The 19,656-nt window shown below is 41.6% G+C and overlaps 1 protein-coding gene across 2 annotated transcripts in view; it reads right to left on the minus strand.

Moving 5' to 3' along the window:
* oxr1a (oxidation resistance 1a) overlaps nt 1-19,656 on the minus strand; it is a 133,721-nt gene that overhangs the window by 93,811 nt on the left and 20,254 nt on the right. The gene's annotated exons all lie outside the window — the stretch shown is intronic.

Genomic DNA, 19,656 nt, shown 5'->3' on the forward strand with positions numbered 1-19,656 from the left:
GCAACAACACGCTGTGTGTGTGTGTGTGTGTGTGTGTGTGTGTGTGTGTAGTCTGCTCTTTAGACCCGTCTCAAAACTTTAAACTCTGGAAAAATATCCAGCTGTTCAAGTTACATAAACTGAAAAATAAAGTTTAAGCAGGAATGTCGTTTGCATGTCGCCAATCAAATCCTTTCATTGAGAAATTATTTTTTATAAAGCAGTTGAAATTATTCTGCATCACTGCTGACAGAATGCCATCTTTCCATCTGTTTGTTTACCTTGTTTTTCTGCCAGCTCAGCGGTGAAAGACTCACATTATAACAGTGGGAGACTCCCAGATTATTATCTACGACTGTAAATGAACACAGCACACGAGAGCACACACTTTGTTTACCCAGTTCTTTGTGACTGATGGTTGGTGTGCTCCACCGCAGAGCGGGATAAACATGTGAATTAGAGGATAAACTCATGAGCAACTTCTCATTAGGCGGGTTCGCATCTGCACTTTCCATTTTTGGAGGACTGAGAATTAGAAAAACAAGTTTTTATGTCAGCAGCCATTAGGTCAAATAAAGTGTGTGTGTGTGTGTCCATCTGCACAGAGGGATACGAAAACAAACTTGTTCATCCAAACAGATCACCAGCGTCGTCGAGCATTTATGATCCCAGTGGACTTGACAGCGTTGAGTTCAACAGGAATGTTAGTGGTCAGTGAGTCCTGTGGGTTTGTGGATTTATCTCACGGGCCACGTTTCTGCTCCCTGACTTCTGATCCTTCTTCCCTTTTACGTGACACCAATTTGATTCGACATTCATTCAAAATCTTCCACTAGATCACGACACGTGTGTAACCTGTTGCCGTACGGCTGACGTCTACGCTGTGGATTAAAGGCAGAGGGGTATAAGATTAGAAGCATTAGAAGCCTGCCTTGCCATTCTGTCATTGTGCCCCCGGCCCTGGGGGCGGGGCTTGGTTTCGGCTAAACGGTCTTCAACATTGCGGTCGGGTCACAAACTTTCTCATTTAAAAAAAAAGAGAAAATAAAAAGTGTTCCAGCGCTGCCTAATAGGACAGTTTCATCACGAGCAGCGATCGACAGTTAGATTCCTCAGCTATGATTGGTTGTTCGGATCCCTGAGAGGAGGCAGAGGAACCGTATTCATTCTCAGATTATCTGTTGCATTGATGTAGTGACAGTGGCAAATATGTCCAACGGAAGTTTCCAACTGTAGCTTTAAAATAGTCGTGTTAATGTGTCCAGCGTTGTTAGAGCTGTTCCACATGACCACACTGCTGCCTGAGGATCACAGACTCCGCCTGGCTGCGTTCCACTGCTTCGCTAATCTTCCCACAAGGATTTGGTGTCTCTTGCACGTTTCTGCAGTCTGAAGAGTTACAAAATGGACCGGTACTTGTACAGCGCTTTTCGACCACCACCACTTTAACACGACATGACATCATTCATCCATTCATACACTGATAGGAGGAGCTAAGGTTCCACCTGCACATCCAGCAGTCACTGACATTCATACACATTCATACACCGTAGACACAGTTAGGAGAGACATTTTGGGGTAAGAACACATCGGCAGTGGACTAATAGAGCCAGGGATCAAACTGCCAATCCTCTGGTTGAAGAACGACTGCTCTCCACTGAGCCACAATCGACCCTAGTCGGACATCATTTTTATGCGTTTGGCTCTGCAGGTAGTTGTGTGAAGAATGACACGAAAGCGCTTGAGAGGGAAGTCGGAAACCTTGTCGTCACACTTCTGCACACCTGGTTCCGATGAGGCGTTGAACTGATCAGGGATCAGATAAACACTTTAGAAGGTCGATGCATCCGAAATGGCTGTAGCTACTTTTCCTTGAGGCTTTAATGAGGTGGAACAAGTGTTATTTTAGCTGCTGACAGACAGGCTAAAAAGTACCGTGCGTCTAGAATGCGCCTCTCACCCTTTGGATGCATTTACATTTAGCCTTCTTGAGTTCGCCCAAGATGCATGATGCGACTTAATTGAAATTGGGTCAAAGTAATCCTATGTGAATGTATTCCATTTTGCTGAAAATATATCAAATGAAGCCCCTCTGATTTGCATTACAATTAAATGTGTTATCCAATAAGAATGCACCCAATTCACCGCGGTGGACAAACGGTGCCATGTTCCTGCTCTCCGGTTACTGTGAACATCTGAATGGTTCTGTGTGATCAAACAATCGCAGAGATGATCTTGTGAATAGATGACAAGTCCGTGAAAAGCGACAGACACACAGCTCGCTCCACTTCTGAGGAGCCTGTTGATGCGGCCTAATGACGACCATACCATCTGGTGTCAAAATGATAAAATACAATCAAAAGGGTGTTTTCAAGTGGCCTGTCTTCACAGGCCACTTGAAAACACACCGTGGCCACCAACACAACCATCAGCCGTCTGACAAACCAATTGTTTCCTGCACAATCCCACTAAGCCTTTGAAATCTCCCCATTCTGCTCTCTTGAGGAGACAGGCTAAAAGCAAAACGGTTTCCTGGTGGTGAAGATGGGATTAGCGAAAGCTAAAAGTATATGGAGCTCATTGTTTAAGTCAAGCCTGATGTTGATCCCAGTCTCTTTAACAGTGAGGCACACAGCCTATGGATTCGGGACTGAACCATTCCAGTTTAAAGACTCACCTTGATACAGAGACGAACGAGTGAACTCAAGGATGTTGTGAAATCACCCACTAAATTTGATGTGTGGTAAGACTTTGTAAAAACTCAGCTTTTTATAACTTGTCATATATTTTATATTATCAGATAAAACAAAAATAACATTGGTTTGACCAAAGAGGACATCCAGTGTAAACATTCAAATAAATCCTCTGTTGGCAAATAGGAACGCAAAGAGCTTTATCTTCATCTCTCTGTGTGATGTATTGAGCTGTGACAGGGGAGCAGTGGAGACGGGGCGGGGAGCATTACATAAATAGTTTTATTCTGTTATAGAATTAATTATCAGACCAGACATTAATCTCGTCCGATTTATATTTAGAAAGGGCTTACATCATGATGGAAAACCAGGTTAATACTTTACAGCCGACAAGGAAAAGAACAATTGTTTATGTAAGCAGCAATGGCCAAAAAGTCAACATTTACCAGTAAACAAGGATTATCTGGTTTCTTACTGCTGTCAATAATGAGCAGCAGGGATGAACGCCACAGAAGTTTGCGTCACATCGGTTTCCTCGACAAAAAGCCAACGGGAACGTTTCACTGGATTTGGGTAGAATAAGCTCTTTGGCAAAAAACCAACAACGATACTTACATAAATCCATCACAAGTGCAAACAGAATGAGGTGGTGAAGGCTGACGAGTCGGTGTGACGTCAGGTTGTCTCATTTCACCACTTCTTAGCAACCGTAAAAGCTTTGAACAAAACATTCACAATAGGAGGTATTCACTGACACGTTATTACATTACATTACATGTCGGTTATGTTAAACCTCTTGAGGTTCTGGTCAACACGCACCTTAATTCAGGCATTTAACAAAAAACACCCAGTCAAAATAACCTGTCGAGTTTGGGTTTCTAGGACTAATTCTTTCAGCTCTCTAATGTTGACTCAAAGCAGACCAAAATCATAACAGGTGTGTCACAGCTTACAGTAGCTCTGAATTACCGTCTCCTCTCCAAGACAAGTACTACCCTTTAAACCTCGTCCAGATGATCATACTGTGGTCGTTTTGTTTTGGGAGTGTCAGCATGTTACTTCATGCAACTTTAACAAGTTCATATGTGTGAATGGTGTGGCGAAGGATGCAGTTTTCCAAACTGCAAGAAATATCAGTATCACCAGCATTGGTGCGTTTCATCAACACCTCAGTCATGTCATTTAGTTTAGAGTACAAAACAAAAACATAAGAGATGGTAAAGTGTACAATAAAATATATTCTATCCCTGAGCTTGTTCTCCTGAGTTATGTATGCAACGGAGTGGATGCATTGTATTCTGCTACACTAAATGACCTTTCATGATAATTGTGGCTATGTGTCCTTGAGGCTCTCAGCCTTGGAGTGGATATTATGCAACTGGGATGACTTCACTGCAATATATAAATACATTTCAAATGTCAAACACATCAAGGACCACAAGGCCACATGTAGAATATCCCTTTTGTTGCATCTTTTGTGGAGGCAGGGACAATATGCTGAAACATCTTTTGCCGGCTAAATTAACTTCCGACATTACTCAACCCCTGAGAAGACAGCCGAGAATTCTGCTGCATCTTAATGAAAAGATGTTGATTGCAATTATACACAATATGGAAGTAATCACACGTGTGTCTGCATTTCCTTTAATGCTTTCTGATCTTTTTATTTCCCGTTTTAGTTTTAAAATCTCACTGTCGTGTTCAAGACCCCAGACAAATAGAAACACACCCATACAAGCATCAATCATCTACCCATATCATTATACCTGTATACACTTACACCCATTTCAGCATCTGCTGATACCCTATACCCATACACACATCTTCTTATGATACCCTATACACGTCCATCGACCCATTATTTCCCTATACATTTATCCCTAGTTATTTTACTCGTTTATCGTTATCTTTGATCAGGACTTGTCCTTTAACTCCCACATAAAGCAAATCTCAAGGACTGAATTTTTTAATTTACGTAACAGTTAAAAAAAATCAGGCACATCTTGTCTCAAAAAGATGCAGAAAAACTGGTTCACACATTTGTAACTTCTAGACTAGACTAATGCAACTCCTCATTATCAGAATGCTCTAATAAGTCTCTTAGGTCCCTCCAGTTCATCCAGAATGCTGCAGCTCGTGTTCTCACTAAAACTAAGAAAAGAGGTCACATGACTCCTGTATCAGATCCTCTGCACTGGCTCCCTGTAAAATCAAGAATCACATTTAACATAATTTGGCCCCGCAGATGAATTGAATACCGATAGAAACATCTTCCCATGATTTCCCTATACCCATACAAACATCTTCACACAGCCACTTACCCACCATTTTTACTACATTTTAAACATTTAGGAAGAAAGACTTGTTGCCATTTGTGGCATCAAGACTCAGGGATATTCTGGGAAATAAATTCAAGCTTCTATAAACTTTATTATAAACACAACTTTTGAGAATTTACTCGTGGCATTTCAATTTCACATCAGCAAAATGTCTGATGTTATCACATTCCTTTGATAAAGACCTGATGCAAGCCTAATGACACAAAGTATTTGCTTCGATAGCATCTCCACCAGACAGGTTGACAGGTATTGGTCATGACTGCTTGAGTCTTCCATGTTTCCACTACCTCTGCAGGGCGTTGAACTCAGTATGGCCCTGAGACGGATGGTTAGAAGCACACTCCTGTCATGCAGTGAGACCAGGACCTGTGGGGAGCTAATGAAATGTCGTAGGATTTAAAGAGCATGTTTTACTGGCAGACATCAAGGTGGCGTATCACGGTTTACAGCCTGCTGAAACATGAAACCGTTTCCAAACTGTTGTGACCTGGTTCTGAGCAGTACTCCACACCACCACTTCTTTTTCCTGCAGACCAAAATGGGCATACTTTTCAGTTGTGGCCCGTCACCTTCCATACGATCATATGGCAACACGAGCTGACCTCTGGACGGCTGGCTGCAGCTCGCTCTCATGCTGGGAGCAAGAATGAATTGTTGACTTCACACTTTCAGACATGAATACTCAGTCCAACACTACACATCTGATTGAAATTAATTTTGACGTTCAGACTTGTCTTAACCTTATTTTGCCAACAGCTTCTCCTATTATCTGACACATGAATACTTAGACATGTGTCAGGTAATGTGTCAGATATTACATGATGCTGTAGGAACAAGGTGTTCTGGATGGCATCCCTTTGAGGACAATTGTCAAGGTTGTTTACGGTTATCACATAATATATTCGCTCTACTTGTAAGTAAAAAGCTCCTTTACCTGCAGACCAGCAGCAGCCTAGTTAGTGTCCACTTGCTGCCCCCCTTCCAGGGATCATCATGTATCAGGCCATGCTAGAGCCACTGTCAGCGACACACTGACTTGTGTTTAGGATGTTTATGAGGTGGCCATGGATTTGGAATGATTAAACCTATGAACGACAGAGCAACTGTAAGTACAGTAGTTTTTTTTTCAATCTAGTAATTGACAACGTTGACGTCGACACTTCCTCGTTCCATCTTTTTACGGATGCACGTTCACTGTATGTATCCGTATGAGTGACAATCTTCTCCTACATTTTTGTACTTCCGTTCTGAGGACATTTCTTTTCAGGATTTGGATTCCAACCACCCAGCCAGTGTGGAAGGGCCCTTCATTTACTTTTTCTCTACTGGCCATCAGGGGGCATCAGACATGTCCACTTCCACTAATAGTTGCAAATATCCAAGATGTCAACGGCCAAAATCCAAAGAACAAAATGTTGAATTCAAGGCTTCAAAACCGCCGTCCACAAACACATGGCTGACGTCACGATGACTAGATCCAGCTAGGTAGCTGACTAGGTTATCGTCATTAACATTCTTAATCCGGCCAACATACGTGTTATTCGTCAATTGTTTCTTCATGAACTGGAAACATCAGATGTGTTTCAATCTCTGAACACATCGGGAATATTCAGGTCTGAAACTAGGATCCCGGACCTCAGCACCTTTGGCATTAATGGGAATATCAGGAATAATCACTCATTAAACCTCTCTAAATCTCTGGTGGCTTAATTGGGGAAAATTCCTACAACCTGGGTCCAAATTGTTGTAGAAAGCCACCTGAAGACTGTAGCAGCGTCTTTCGGCTCAGGGACAATTTAGCAATCACAAACATGGGTCCACTTAATTTTGGTCAGGTCAGTCATCCCTTTGTTACGATATCAATTCACCATCTTGTTTTTTCATTGTTCTCATTAGTGAACAAGATTGTTTCCTTGAAAAACAATGTAAGGGGAAAAAAGATCCAAGCAAACAACAAACAAGCACCCTACATAAATTAAAACCCAGAAGAAGCTGCTGAACACTTACTGCAGAAGGAAAAGAAAGAGACCGAATACGTTGAGTAATTTTTCTGTGTTGGTTAGTGAGATCAACACAGCCTGGTCTGACTTCTCCATTTTCAAAGCATCACTAAAGTGGAGGCCAGCGTTCCTCACTGGATGGATACAATCTGTTAGTGTATATCAATTCCTCCTTCAAGAAGAACAAAGCTCATTGCAGCTGAGGGTCTGTGGGTGTTTAAAAAGGGAAAAAGAAAGCCCTCTCACGGCCCCTATAATTGAACGTTCACATAGACACGGCACCGAAATCCCACTCGCTGTTAACCGGTTTGATGTCAACATTAGCAAGCGATGCTCTATTTATGCAGACAACGACTGCATGAGCCCTGCACGCTATCAGGCAGAATGAATTGTAAAGAGACGCTGACACAGACAATTTAATTCCTGACTTAACTACTGCTAGCTACGGAGTCATTGCTTTACACGCTCCGTAAATGAGGTTCATGCATTTCCCGTTGTCGCGTGGAGACCCATCAGGTAACGGGTGATTTATAACGGCAAGGCAGCAGACGGGTCTCTGGGAGAGAGGATCGTCTCAAAAAACCGGCCACTCCGGTCTGAGTGTAGAAGTCTATGAAAAAATAGTAAACATGAGTTTATGGACTCTATCTCTAGTTTCAAGTCTTCTTCAATAAAGGCTTATGTTCATTTATTAAACGATGGTCACATTTAATGTAAAACAGACCATGAAGGTGGCAAAAAGTCCAGAATTGTAAACTATTCTGTGTTGAAATATCACTCTTCAGATTTTCAAAAACTGATGGGGAAACCCTAGGTATTTCTTTAACTTCAGCCATTTCAAAGCAGTAGTGCTAATGTACTGTAAAAGCTGCTGCTGACTGCGCAGCCCATCTCCTCTAATGTGTGTGAAATGATGAAGTTGGTGATGACCTCCCCATTTTAATTGAGCTGTGGCTGGTGGAGAACAACCTTTCCCACACTCCATCAGCACTAGTAAGACTGTAAACACATCACAAGCTCACGGCTCCCAGGTCAGTGTATTGAATTACGTTTGATTACAATTAGATTTACGAGTTAGCACCACATATACATACACCACTGTACAACACACATGACTAATGTACAGAGCAGCAGTGTGGAGGATAACGTATGGTTCCATGACAAAGTTAGAATTTGTGAAATTGGGGAGAGGGAGAGAGAGACTTTGCGCCGATGAAGTCTGAGAAAGATGCAAAGGAGAACACTGTGCAATTCAAAAAGCATGCATACAGTGGAGCTGGGAATTTGTTCATAACCAGTTTGGTGTAAGTCAAATATTCTTCGCTCCGAGACTGTTCCGACAGATGAGAGCTTGCAAACAGCCTCCATTCCACAGATATTATGATTTGCATCGACAACTGTGAAATGCACGGACACCTCTCCTGTAACATAATTTAATAAAATGATATTCAACGCTAATTTACAGTGCACACTAAGAATAGTATACACCATGCACTATATAACATGAACTGCTGATAAAGAGCTTATCTTAACTATCCAATTCAAACCAACGGTTCATTTGGGGGAGATGCTGATGATCCGTATTATGTTCCGCATTACTCATGTTAAAAGAAACAAAACAATATTTATTTGTATTCATTCCTATTAATGAAAAATATAAATACAATAAAAATGTTATAAATACAATTTTAAAAATGGAATACATTTTCTATAATATAGGCAAGCACGTGTATTTTTATTTGGGTCTTTCTTTATATACATTAATGTGACTTTAGATGATTTCCGATCAAGAATGATTATATTCACTGTTTGTTATTATTAATTACTTGGAATGTATTACGATGATACACGAGTGGTTAACCGTTGTACTATGAACAGGAAATCATTCACTAAAATGTAAGACAGAATTGACAGTTCTCATCTGACATAATGCTTATGGTGCAGTGGGAAACGATATTAAACCTGAGCTCCAGCTCCCTTTGTTTCTTAGCATTGTGCGTTCTCTTCCATCCTTATATCATCTCTTCCTAATCCCCCTTGAGCACATCATTCTGCTGTGCAGCAGGCTCACCTCTTGAGCATCACATAATGTCAACAGAGCACTCAGTTATTAAACTTTGTATGCTCCAATATAGTATTTCTTTCTTTGTATGCCATTTACGTAACGTTCATGACGCCACCACATTAACTCTCTCCTTTTATGATGAGTCACAGGCCCAAACCCAGGCAACAGCGTTCGGGAAATAATGTGGGGGGGAAGAGAGAGATGTGATTTGAATTCAGCAGCAGTCAGGAGGAGACAGAGGGAAAAGGGCAGTTTATTTTAAGATGCCTCTAGTCTGTATCGCTGGGTGCATTTGTCAGAAGTCATTTAGAGATGCTCCACTGAAACTTCAAAATAAGATGTATATATGGGTATGTATGCATGTGTGTATGAGTTTTGAGGGCAAACATGATTTCATAACCATGCAGCGTTTCTAAAGTGCATGAATCTAACAGGGGAATCTGATTAGTTTATTTATTAATGCAGAGGTCACAAGGTTTACTGCATCCTCTCTAAGCTAAGTTTGATAAGACTAAAGTTGGGAGGCAGCCAGCTAGCTTAAGTGGGAAAAACTAGCCGTGCTTTGCCCTGAAAGGTGACAACATCAGTCTACCAGCACTTCTCAACTTCACTAATTAAAAATGGTATATCTCACCAAAACAAAAAAGGAAAAAACAGCACTTTGTGGTTTTACAGAGGACTATGTGCTGCATCTGGAGGACCCAGCAGTGATGGGCCAAGCTCCATGTTTGCTCCTGCTTTCCAGTCTTTGTTCTAAACTAAGCTAAGCGTCTGGGAAACAGCAGGCCACGCAGTCGAGAGAGCAGCCAGCTCCGCACGGGACGCTGGCGTGTCGTTGATGCCTTTCCTGTGATCCCCATGTCCAAAAGTAAATAACATTTCACCCACAACAGGCTGTTTATCTAATCCCAACAAAGTGGCTCATCATGTGACTAACAATAGTGTTACTATGGGCCTCCCGCACAGAAAAAAAACAACCAAACCACATCAGTATATCGCAGTATACTGAATATTTGGTTAATTATTCCACGCACGCACTGACCCCAGCTGTTAGATGCCATTGCAGTTCAGCCACTTCTACGAAAAAACAATGGCTCGCTCCACATTTTATTAATGCTCCCTGCCAAATAAAGATGAGGTTAAGTCAACGAAGTAGGGGGCCCTGCGACAATGGATTCAGTTAGTGCTCTTTTCCCATGATCACAAAAATGTCCCAGCAGTCAGCACATTAAGTTTGATGCATTGTGGGAGATAGTTGTCTCGCTCATATCTGACTCCCAACTGCTGGATTTTTAAGCAGTTTTGTCTGAACTTGTTATATATATTCTTAATCTGTTCTAATACATGGAATACTCTAAACTACAAGGACGAAAGCTCAGACAAAGAAAGGCTGTAAAGCTACATATGCAGACTTTCTTTGAAAAGGTTGTTTTGTTCTCCCCACAGTAAATTAGCATGCTTAACAAACGCATGCAACCACCGCAAGGTACTCGCTCTCTGGCCCAATCTGTTTGCATGGCGTAATACTGAACTCCAGAGACAAAGAGGAAGAGACAACAGAAAGCCAGAGAATAACTATTGTGAACACAATAGTTATTTAAAGATACAGAGATATATTTAAATGTAAAAAGTACAACTCCAGTAGTGGAGCTGTAGATTTCTATGGTCCTCCTGTGTTGTTGTTGTTGTTCTTGTTGTTGTCCCGCCACCCCCATCTCTGGTTGAGCAGCGTTTACCCTTTGGATGACATTGAGAACTGCTGCTGGTGTTTAAAGATGGCAGTAATGAAATAAGGCGTTAATTTGACTCTTCTTCAGCTCTCACCCTGGGTCAGTGGTCTCCTGGGGCGCCAACTGCTCCGCCTCCATCAAGCAGGAGGACGAGGAGTTGGGGAAGGTAGGCCAAAGGGAAAGGTAGCGTTGCACCATTACGGTGAAAGAAATTACAAACTGTAAATCTAATATCTCCCCTTTTTATGTTACCGTGTACGTGCAATTAAAGAAGTAATACACAAGCCCACTTGAGGCCTTGTCCAGAGGGCTTTCATTGTGCAAACCTTTTGTTCCCCCACCACCAAACTCCAGCGTGCTCGGATTAGACTAAGACTGTACACGATAAAGTCATGGCTGAAAGAAAAAAAAACAGACCAATGTATGGGGATGTAAATCTCAAGTTTCATCACAATAAGAGACTATCGATTTATTGGACAAGAATACGATATTTGAAGATATCACCAAATCTGCCACGATGTTTTTTCAATCAGGGGCCTGCAATCGACACAATATCACATTCCACACACCCGGTTACATTTGTATCACCTCACTTAGGGATGGGAATCGAGAACCGGTTCTGTTTTAGAACCGGTTCCCAGTGAACCGATTGTTTGGGATCGTCAGCCAAATTCTTTAACGGTCCTCTGTGGCGTTGCGCATGAGCAAACTTTTTTAGTTTCTTCTTCAGACTGCAGCAAACAAGGCAACTAGGCAGAAGCGTTCTAAAGTTTGGCTCTATTTCACACGACAAAATGACAACTACGCCACTTGTAACGTGTGTAAAAAGTCTATTTCGTCGAAGGGAGGAAATACAACAAATATGAATAAGCATTTGAACACAGCGTGGAATTAAATGACAGGAATGTCATGTGTTCGATGCAGCAGCTCAGCTAACGTCGGCGCTTCATCTCTTTCTGTCCAAGGTAAACTCCTCAGAAGTGATCACAACCACTCACTGTGTGAAGCAATTTGCCTTTATTGTGTGTAGTCGACCAAGTTATCTTCTGTCCCTTCATTTGAAGCATACATTTTAGCTCCGGCATTGGTCCCATTATTGATCACTTCACGTTTGGATTGAAAGTCCAGTTTTGAGAAATGTTTGATCGTAACGGTGTTAATTATCGGAGGGCGTGTGTTATCAGCAAACGTTCGCGTTATCGTGTTAACCCATTATTAAACTAAGCATATCGATTTTTAATCCATTATTAAAATAGCATATAGCTACGCTAGCTTAGCTACAGAATCTTCCATTTTCAGCCCCCTACATTGAGGCAGAGGTCGTGTTTGCCTCCCCTCTTAATGTGGCTTTATGTCAGCTCAGCAAATTCAGCGATTTTGTTAGTGCCATTTGTTTCATTGTGTAAACCAGCTTTCACTATAAAAATAATCTCCATTGCCATCCAATTTAGCTGATGAGGTTCAGAGTCAGACCGGTTCAGAGGCTGGTCGTCTGTCTGGGTCACAGGCTACAGCTAGCACGTCTTGTACACCTCCACCCCATCTGAGAGAGTGTTCTCCACGGCTGGAGACACAATAAGTCCTGAGAGATCGCGTATCCTCCCGGAGAAAGCAGACATGCTTATTTTTCTGCACAAGAATTGTTGATGATCCATACAATTGATGGTTGCACACTTGGTATTTGCCACTGCTAGTTTCATTTTTGGCAGCTCAGTTCATATACCCTTTAAAAAAAAGGAAGGAGCACTGTAATTTCTAGGAACATGTTTAAATGAAACAGAACACATAATATTTAAGTTATGTAAGTTTTATTTTAAGTTCAAGAGGAATATGTATAAATGTTTTTGGTTATTTAAAAAAAAGGAAATGTGTATGTATACATACTGTATATGGTGTGTGCAGCATTATAGAAAAGTAATGTAAATAACCCCGTTTGTGCTCTTTTTTTCACCCCTTGCCCAATAAGAACCGATAAAAGAATCGAATCGATAAGCAGGAATCGATAAGGCATCGGAATCGTTAAAATTGTATCAATTCTCATCCCTACACCTCACCAACAAAAATCTAACCATTTTATTATTGGAACTTTCCCAAAAGTAGACCTCCTGCTGTTTATTATTAAGTGGTCAATGTTAAAGTACTGTTGAAAAAGGGGTGGACAGAGCATTTAAAAATAAAAAAGGTGAATCTTTAAATGTATAATTACACCCCAACAAATGTGTAATTCCATAGTTTGGCTCGGCCGTAAACTTGCCACAACACAAAGTTAGAAGCTTTACTACCTAGTCTCTTACACATGTTAGATTCACTTCCAATAATGTATCGCCACCGCTCTCTTCCCATGTCCACGCCTGTCATTTCTAGATGGAGCTTAGAGCGAGGAAATTGGGAGCGCTTGATTTGATGCGATTCATCTTCCAGCTAATGCAAACACGAAATAGATCACACAAGATTGTGATCTTGAGACTGTCAGTTGTGCGGCCCCATTATATTCACTCAGCACATTGTGACAATTGACAAATGCCACCACTGACATGTCTTCACATCAGCTGGAGAATATGAATGCATATGCGCTGCAGAAAGTGTTTATTCTGGGGCAAAGCTGTCACCAGTCCAGAAGCAGAATAATGCAGAAAGCTGGCAGTTCTATAATGCTAAAGCCCCCCCCCCCCACACACACACACACACAACCACAACCACCACCACAGTAACTCCCTCTCACTCTCATCTGGCCCCAAGTGATAAAAGCACTAATCTAAATCGAGAGAGCCACACACTGTATATCTCACTTGGTGGATTAACCAAGCGAAGTGGGAGAAGAATGAACAAAAAAGTGAGTCGGATTAGAACGGATCACTTGGGAGTCTTTTGAATGATGGAGGAAAAGGTGGGGGGGGGGGGGTTAAGAAAAACACTTAACGCCATTCAGAACCTTCCGGCCCAGAGCTGTGGCGAAAGCTCGCCTTTGAAGTTGGAAACAGAGCCTGGAACGTAATTCTGTCAAATCAAGCTCTAAATAAAGCTGCATCAAAGTGTCATTAGCTGGTGCCCGAGGGCTCACTTTCACCAGGTGATGTTCAACATCTACGATCGGAGGCTCCTGAGGAACACGTAGAGCCGTATGCCCGTTCTCTTATTGAGGCGCTTCAGTTGAAGATAAATATAGATTTAACACTACAGCATGCACCATTTACCACATTCAAAACAAAAATCATTAGCATCTGTTTTATATTACAAGGCTCTTGTTTATCCATTCTCTGGAAGGTGTGTGGCTCCAATGTACAGAAAGGTCCAACAGACGGAATGGAAGAAACATTTCTGCTGTTTGTTTTCTTTTCCCTTTCAGATGTACGGCCTCCAGTCAGAGGTGGACATTTCTGGCTTGTAGCAGACAGCTCATCAAAATGAGTGACACGTGCGAGGGCGGGAAACTGAGCTGGGAGGGTGGGAACGATAACACATGATCAGCCTTTAAAAAGACAAAACATGCATTTTAAATCCAGACCTTTAAACCATGTTGTATTATTTCCGTGGTTTATGAGACAAGATGGATCCGGTGGGTGGAGCTACATTCTCCCCCGACCACTCACTTTGATTGTAGTGCCAGAGAATACTGGGTACACTATGAATAAATACAAATAACGCCCTTGATAATACAGATGCAGTAAATATAACCTGAATGCCCTTCATTACTAACATGTGACCAGTTTAATTTTTAAAGACAACAGCAAGCAACATCACCAAAAAGCTACAAAACAAGAGCAGTGACAGAACTCTGATCCAACGTCTCAGCGGTTTCTACTTGCCTGCTAAGCTAGCTGCTGAATAAAGCCGAACATTTAGCTTCTCGAAAGGCAAATATGTGTGAGGTGGCAAGAAACACGACTTCAGATAATTGCTCATTTATCATTGTTAGCATGTTATGCAAGATTTTATTTTTTTTAAAGCAGCAAAATAGGTTTAAGACTTCCCAACCTGAAGTGACATCACTCGAGTCAACACCAGTTGGGGCTTGGGGCAACAATAATTAAGGGATGTGGCGTTAGAGCAAAGTGAGGTTGCACAACCTTTGTAACCGTTATTTATCTCAGCTTGCGGCTAACAACAGGACGCCACATTGGAAACTACCAGCATAGCACAGGCAAACAGTCAGTGGTTGTGTGGCATTGTGGGTAATGTCAGCATCAGCTTTTAAAAAACACATTTTTATCTTAAACAGAGTCTGGCAATGTCGTAGAACTGCAATACTAAATATATGTCTGTTGATTTTCAGTTTTGCTTTAACTTTATTCAAATTGGCAATCAATGACATTTACAGCAAGCTATGGTCAGGGAGAAATGAAAAAGGTCACCTTCTTGTGAAGCAATACATTCTGCAAAATTAGCATTGCTAAATGTTTTAGGTGGAGTGTCTGCTGAGGTTTGAGAGGGGCCATTTCCATCAGAACAGAAAGAGTCGTACGTCTCAAAAGCTCTTGGGAAGTTGTCAGTGTGCACTCAAAACCAAGGCCATGTGTGTTAGACAGCCAGAACATACATCGGTTGTCATGGTAGTGGTGTTCATTCCACTGGCGATTAGAGCAGAGAAAGTAGCACACGAGGCTCGGCTTAAATGTTGCCACAAACAACCTTGCAGTAACCTGTAGACCACAAATACAACAGACTTAACCTAGTGGACAAAACTGCCCGACTGGTCAACTGCATGTCACAGTGGGGAGGTGGCCACTGACCAACCCCCCAAAAACTCCTTTAAATAGAATGCACAAATTAGAGCGGTTGAGTCGACTGCCCCTCAATCAACAAGAGAAGTTAGACTGAACGACACCGAAGATAAATCAACACATTTAATATCAGCATTAAATGAAAAGATTATGGAATTTCGATGGCATCTGGCTTCTCAGAGAGCATGAATAATTACTGTATATACAAACTACGGTGCACAAACCTTTTCCTGCTCATTCATACCGTCTTACTCTGCACAGGTCAATGAAAGAAACAGATAGCTCCTTCTTTCTAGTGTCAACAGAAAGCCCTCTCCTCATCGCCTTCCTGCAGAGCTTCCTCCGGCTCCGTTACTGAAGCCGTCACTTCCTATGTGAGCTGCTGACGTCTGCATTGATGACCTAAGCGGTGGTGGACAGACAGACTTGCACATCTCTTGCTGCAAGACTGATCGATCCAGCTCGAAGAGTCGCCTGTCGCCAGGAGAGTCTTCATGCAGCCCATCTAACGGCCTGCATGCATTTATGATGTTATTTATGATACCGTATAGGCACTAGTTCTTTTTTCAATGAAGGACCAATACCAAAACTTGACTACCTTTGACATTAACCGCCACCATAGCTACACTGATTGAGAGCATATCTACCAAGTGTTCCTATCCAGCCATGTCTATTTATGGACACTTCATTCATGGCCACACGAGCATTAAAACAAGTTGTGTTCAAACTGTCGTCACGTATTGATTACAGTGTTCAGGAGAGTGAAAACTAACTGTCAGTACGATGTAGTTAATAGTTGAATCAGGAATTTAGTTTAAAAAATAAAAAGGAACAGTTTTTTTTCTCTCTTTCAATGAAAAATATGGCTAATCAACATTTGTTTTTTTACAACCTATAACATCATCATCATCATCATCATCATCGTCCGACTACTCGTGTTCTTTGTCCCATTCTGTCATTTTTGTAAAGTTCAATTCAATTCAGTTTGTTTTATATAGCCCAACATCAGAAATAAGAAATGTGCCTAAAATGGCCTTTACAATCTGTACACATACGCAAGTTGCCGCTTTCCAGATCCTCTCCAGTACTTTTACACTACAATGAGAGTGTGACCTGGTTGTATGAACTAGAGTTTATCTTTGGTACTGGAGCACAGTAGCTTGTGCACTGCTGTACAAAAGATGGTCAACATGCTGACCGTGGCTTTTTGAGGTGTCACGTTATCACTTGACACCTGTCAGCCTCTCACAAAATACCATCTATTGCCAAGGATATACAATAATCAAATACAGAAACTTGCTTGGTATTTAACCCAAATCAATCATGTTCAACCCGACCGAGAGCATATTACATTACCAAGTCCTCAAAGTGCAAAATAGTTCATATCTTTAAATGAGCTGCTGCAAAGCCCTTCAAGGTCGGCCCAAGGAGAGTCGGCGTGCGGCGTCGGGGTGACAGCCTGTTCATCATGATTGGATCAGCAGGCTCTCGTATGGGGGTTAACACATCCCAGCATGCACTCTGCCCCCCCAGACACCATTCTCTTCCTCCTGCATTAATAAGTAATCAAGTGATGTTGCTCACCAGCTCAGAGCTTCAGACAGTCAGACATCCAATTACTCCTTATGAAGGTCAAGATAAGCGGGGGGTCAATGTCGGATCTGGTATTTCGTTAAGACCGTAAATTACTGGCTTGGAAGCTTTACTACAATAATGAACATGTGGCATATTGATGGCTTTTAAGATGAGGGCAGAGGTGCAGGTACAGACACAGGTGTTTGGATAGTTGGTGATGAGTCATGGAAGGAAGTATCAGGAAGGCACATCCCAGTCAGGCCACATGAAACATTAACTCAGTCATATTAAATATGGGGAAACGGCTGTGGAGAGATTTGGCGAGGTCAGGCCCACCATTTTTCTGTTAATGAGTCCAACTCATATTCTGGTAATGTCATTACAGCTCTCACTGAAACAAATTACTGTGTACGGTTGTGAACCTTCGCAACACATCCCCGTGATCCGTCTGAGCTGCTGCCGGCGCGACGGTTACTTCCTGTTCCTGCAAGTTTCCCAAAAAAGAAACCGCTGGCTTTGTATTGATGATTTCTTAACATTAAACACACCTTGAAACACCTGTGAAGACTAACACTGCGTCCAGTCAGTGGTTTGAAGGGAATAGTTTGTTTATTTACAATGAGTCATGTTTTTGTAGCTTTGCGCGTTGTAAACATCCCACAGTTTTAACTCTGAAAGTGAAAATTATCTCCCGAGATGAAAATGGCGCACATGGCTGATCATAACAGACAGTTGAGGAGCCTTCACTTTCATTAAGAGCTTTTTATAAACGTGGCATCACTGGGAGTTTGCAAACGGCGTGACTATATATATACATATATATTTTATTTTATAATTTACTTTGTATACTCTTATATCTTTCATCCCTGTTTTTTATATTTTATTTTTTATTCTTGTGTGTTTAGTTTATTGGTGCTGCTACTGTGACGACAAATTTCCCCTTGGAGATTAATAAAGTATATATCTATCTATCTATCTATTTGTATGACTCAACGAAGCCGTGAGTTGTGTTAGAAAGGGATGGGCATAAATCACATGAGCATCTTCAATCCTGGTGTAATAAGACATCTGTCCACAAAATGTTTCCAAACATCACAGATTCAAGCTGCAGGCAGAAGCAGCTCTGACATGGTAGAGTTTCAATTTGCAACTCAAGTCAAAGATACGGAGCATCACTTCACGAATGTTCTCATGTGGAATGAAAGACCCAGATTAACGGCGCTCCAGTTACATTTTAATGAGCAAGTGTCGACACAAACAATCAGCCTGTGGATACGTGCGTTCTCCGCGGCGTTTATCCATCACAGTAGAGAAGAGAGCACTAAACAGAAAAGAGAAGCAAAGACGTCCGAATGCTTTGGATTTATTATCCGTCCCTCTGTCCCACACTTCTAGTCCATTCAGATCAATACTCGACTGCCATGCTAAGACGTTTGACTGATTACATTTTAAACTAGAACGGGCACTCGGTAGAGCGCATACCTTCGCATATCACAAGATTGGACATTGAATTATGAACATTTTGGCATTAGTTGCATGCCAATTGGATAAAAATTGATGGTAAAAAGAAGATTTTGACCTTTTCATGACCTTGACCTTGACCTTTGACCCGATCGATCCCAAAATCTAATCAAATGGTCCCCGTATAATAACCAATCATCCCACCAAATTTTATGCGATTCGGTTTAATACTTTTTGATTCATGCGAGTAACACGCATACAAATAAATAAATAAATACACGGCGATCAAAACATAACCTTCCGCATTTTCAATGTGAAGGTAATAAAGCCTTTTAATTTGGGCTTTGCATTGTATGCATTGAGGTGATGGCGGGAGCCCCGAGTATGGAGCCAATATTAAAAACCTACAGATAAAGCCACTGCAGCACATCGTGATTCCTGACAGATACACAGGTTCACCCCTTTATGTTTTGTTCAGCAGTTTAGAGAGGGAAGAATACAAAACACTTTGTTTCGCATTCAGCAGAAAATTCTTTGAATTTCAAGATGGCAGCCTATTAAAGTCATTTTGAGCATATTTGTGTCATCTCCTGTGCTGACACAGCTCCCTGAAGATGGAGAGCTGGCTTGGTTTAATCATCTTCTCACCCACTACACACACACACACACACACACACACACACACACACACACACACACATATTTGTGAAGTTATGACGATCACAGTGTGGTCAAAAACTGGATGCATCACTTATTCATCTCCAGGTTAAGGAGACGTCACACATGGCCAGTCCTCTTTGAGACCCCGGGGCTTCTAATTCCTCTCCCCCAAGCACCACCTCAACTATCTCTCTCTCTCTCTCACACACACACACACACAATGAATGATGTATGGGGAGACTGTATGCATGCTACCTAGAGTCACATTACAAATACACAATGTACACACGATCATGGAAAGACTGAGCACATGCTTTTCTAAAACGTCCTACAAAACAGGAAGTGCGAAAGTGTTTTAATTTTCAGCATGAAGAAAAGTTTCCATTTTGAAAAATGTGCCAGCTGAAAATGTCAAATAAAAATAATTCACATA

This window comes from Pseudoliparis swirei, chromosome 22 (assembly GCF_029220125.1).
Source record: "Pseudoliparis swirei isolate HS2019 ecotype Mariana Trench chromosome 22, NWPU_hadal_v1, whole genome shotgun sequence".
Taxonomy (NCBI): Eukaryota; Metazoa; Chordata; class Actinopteri; order Perciformes; family Liparidae; genus Pseudoliparis; species Pseudoliparis swirei.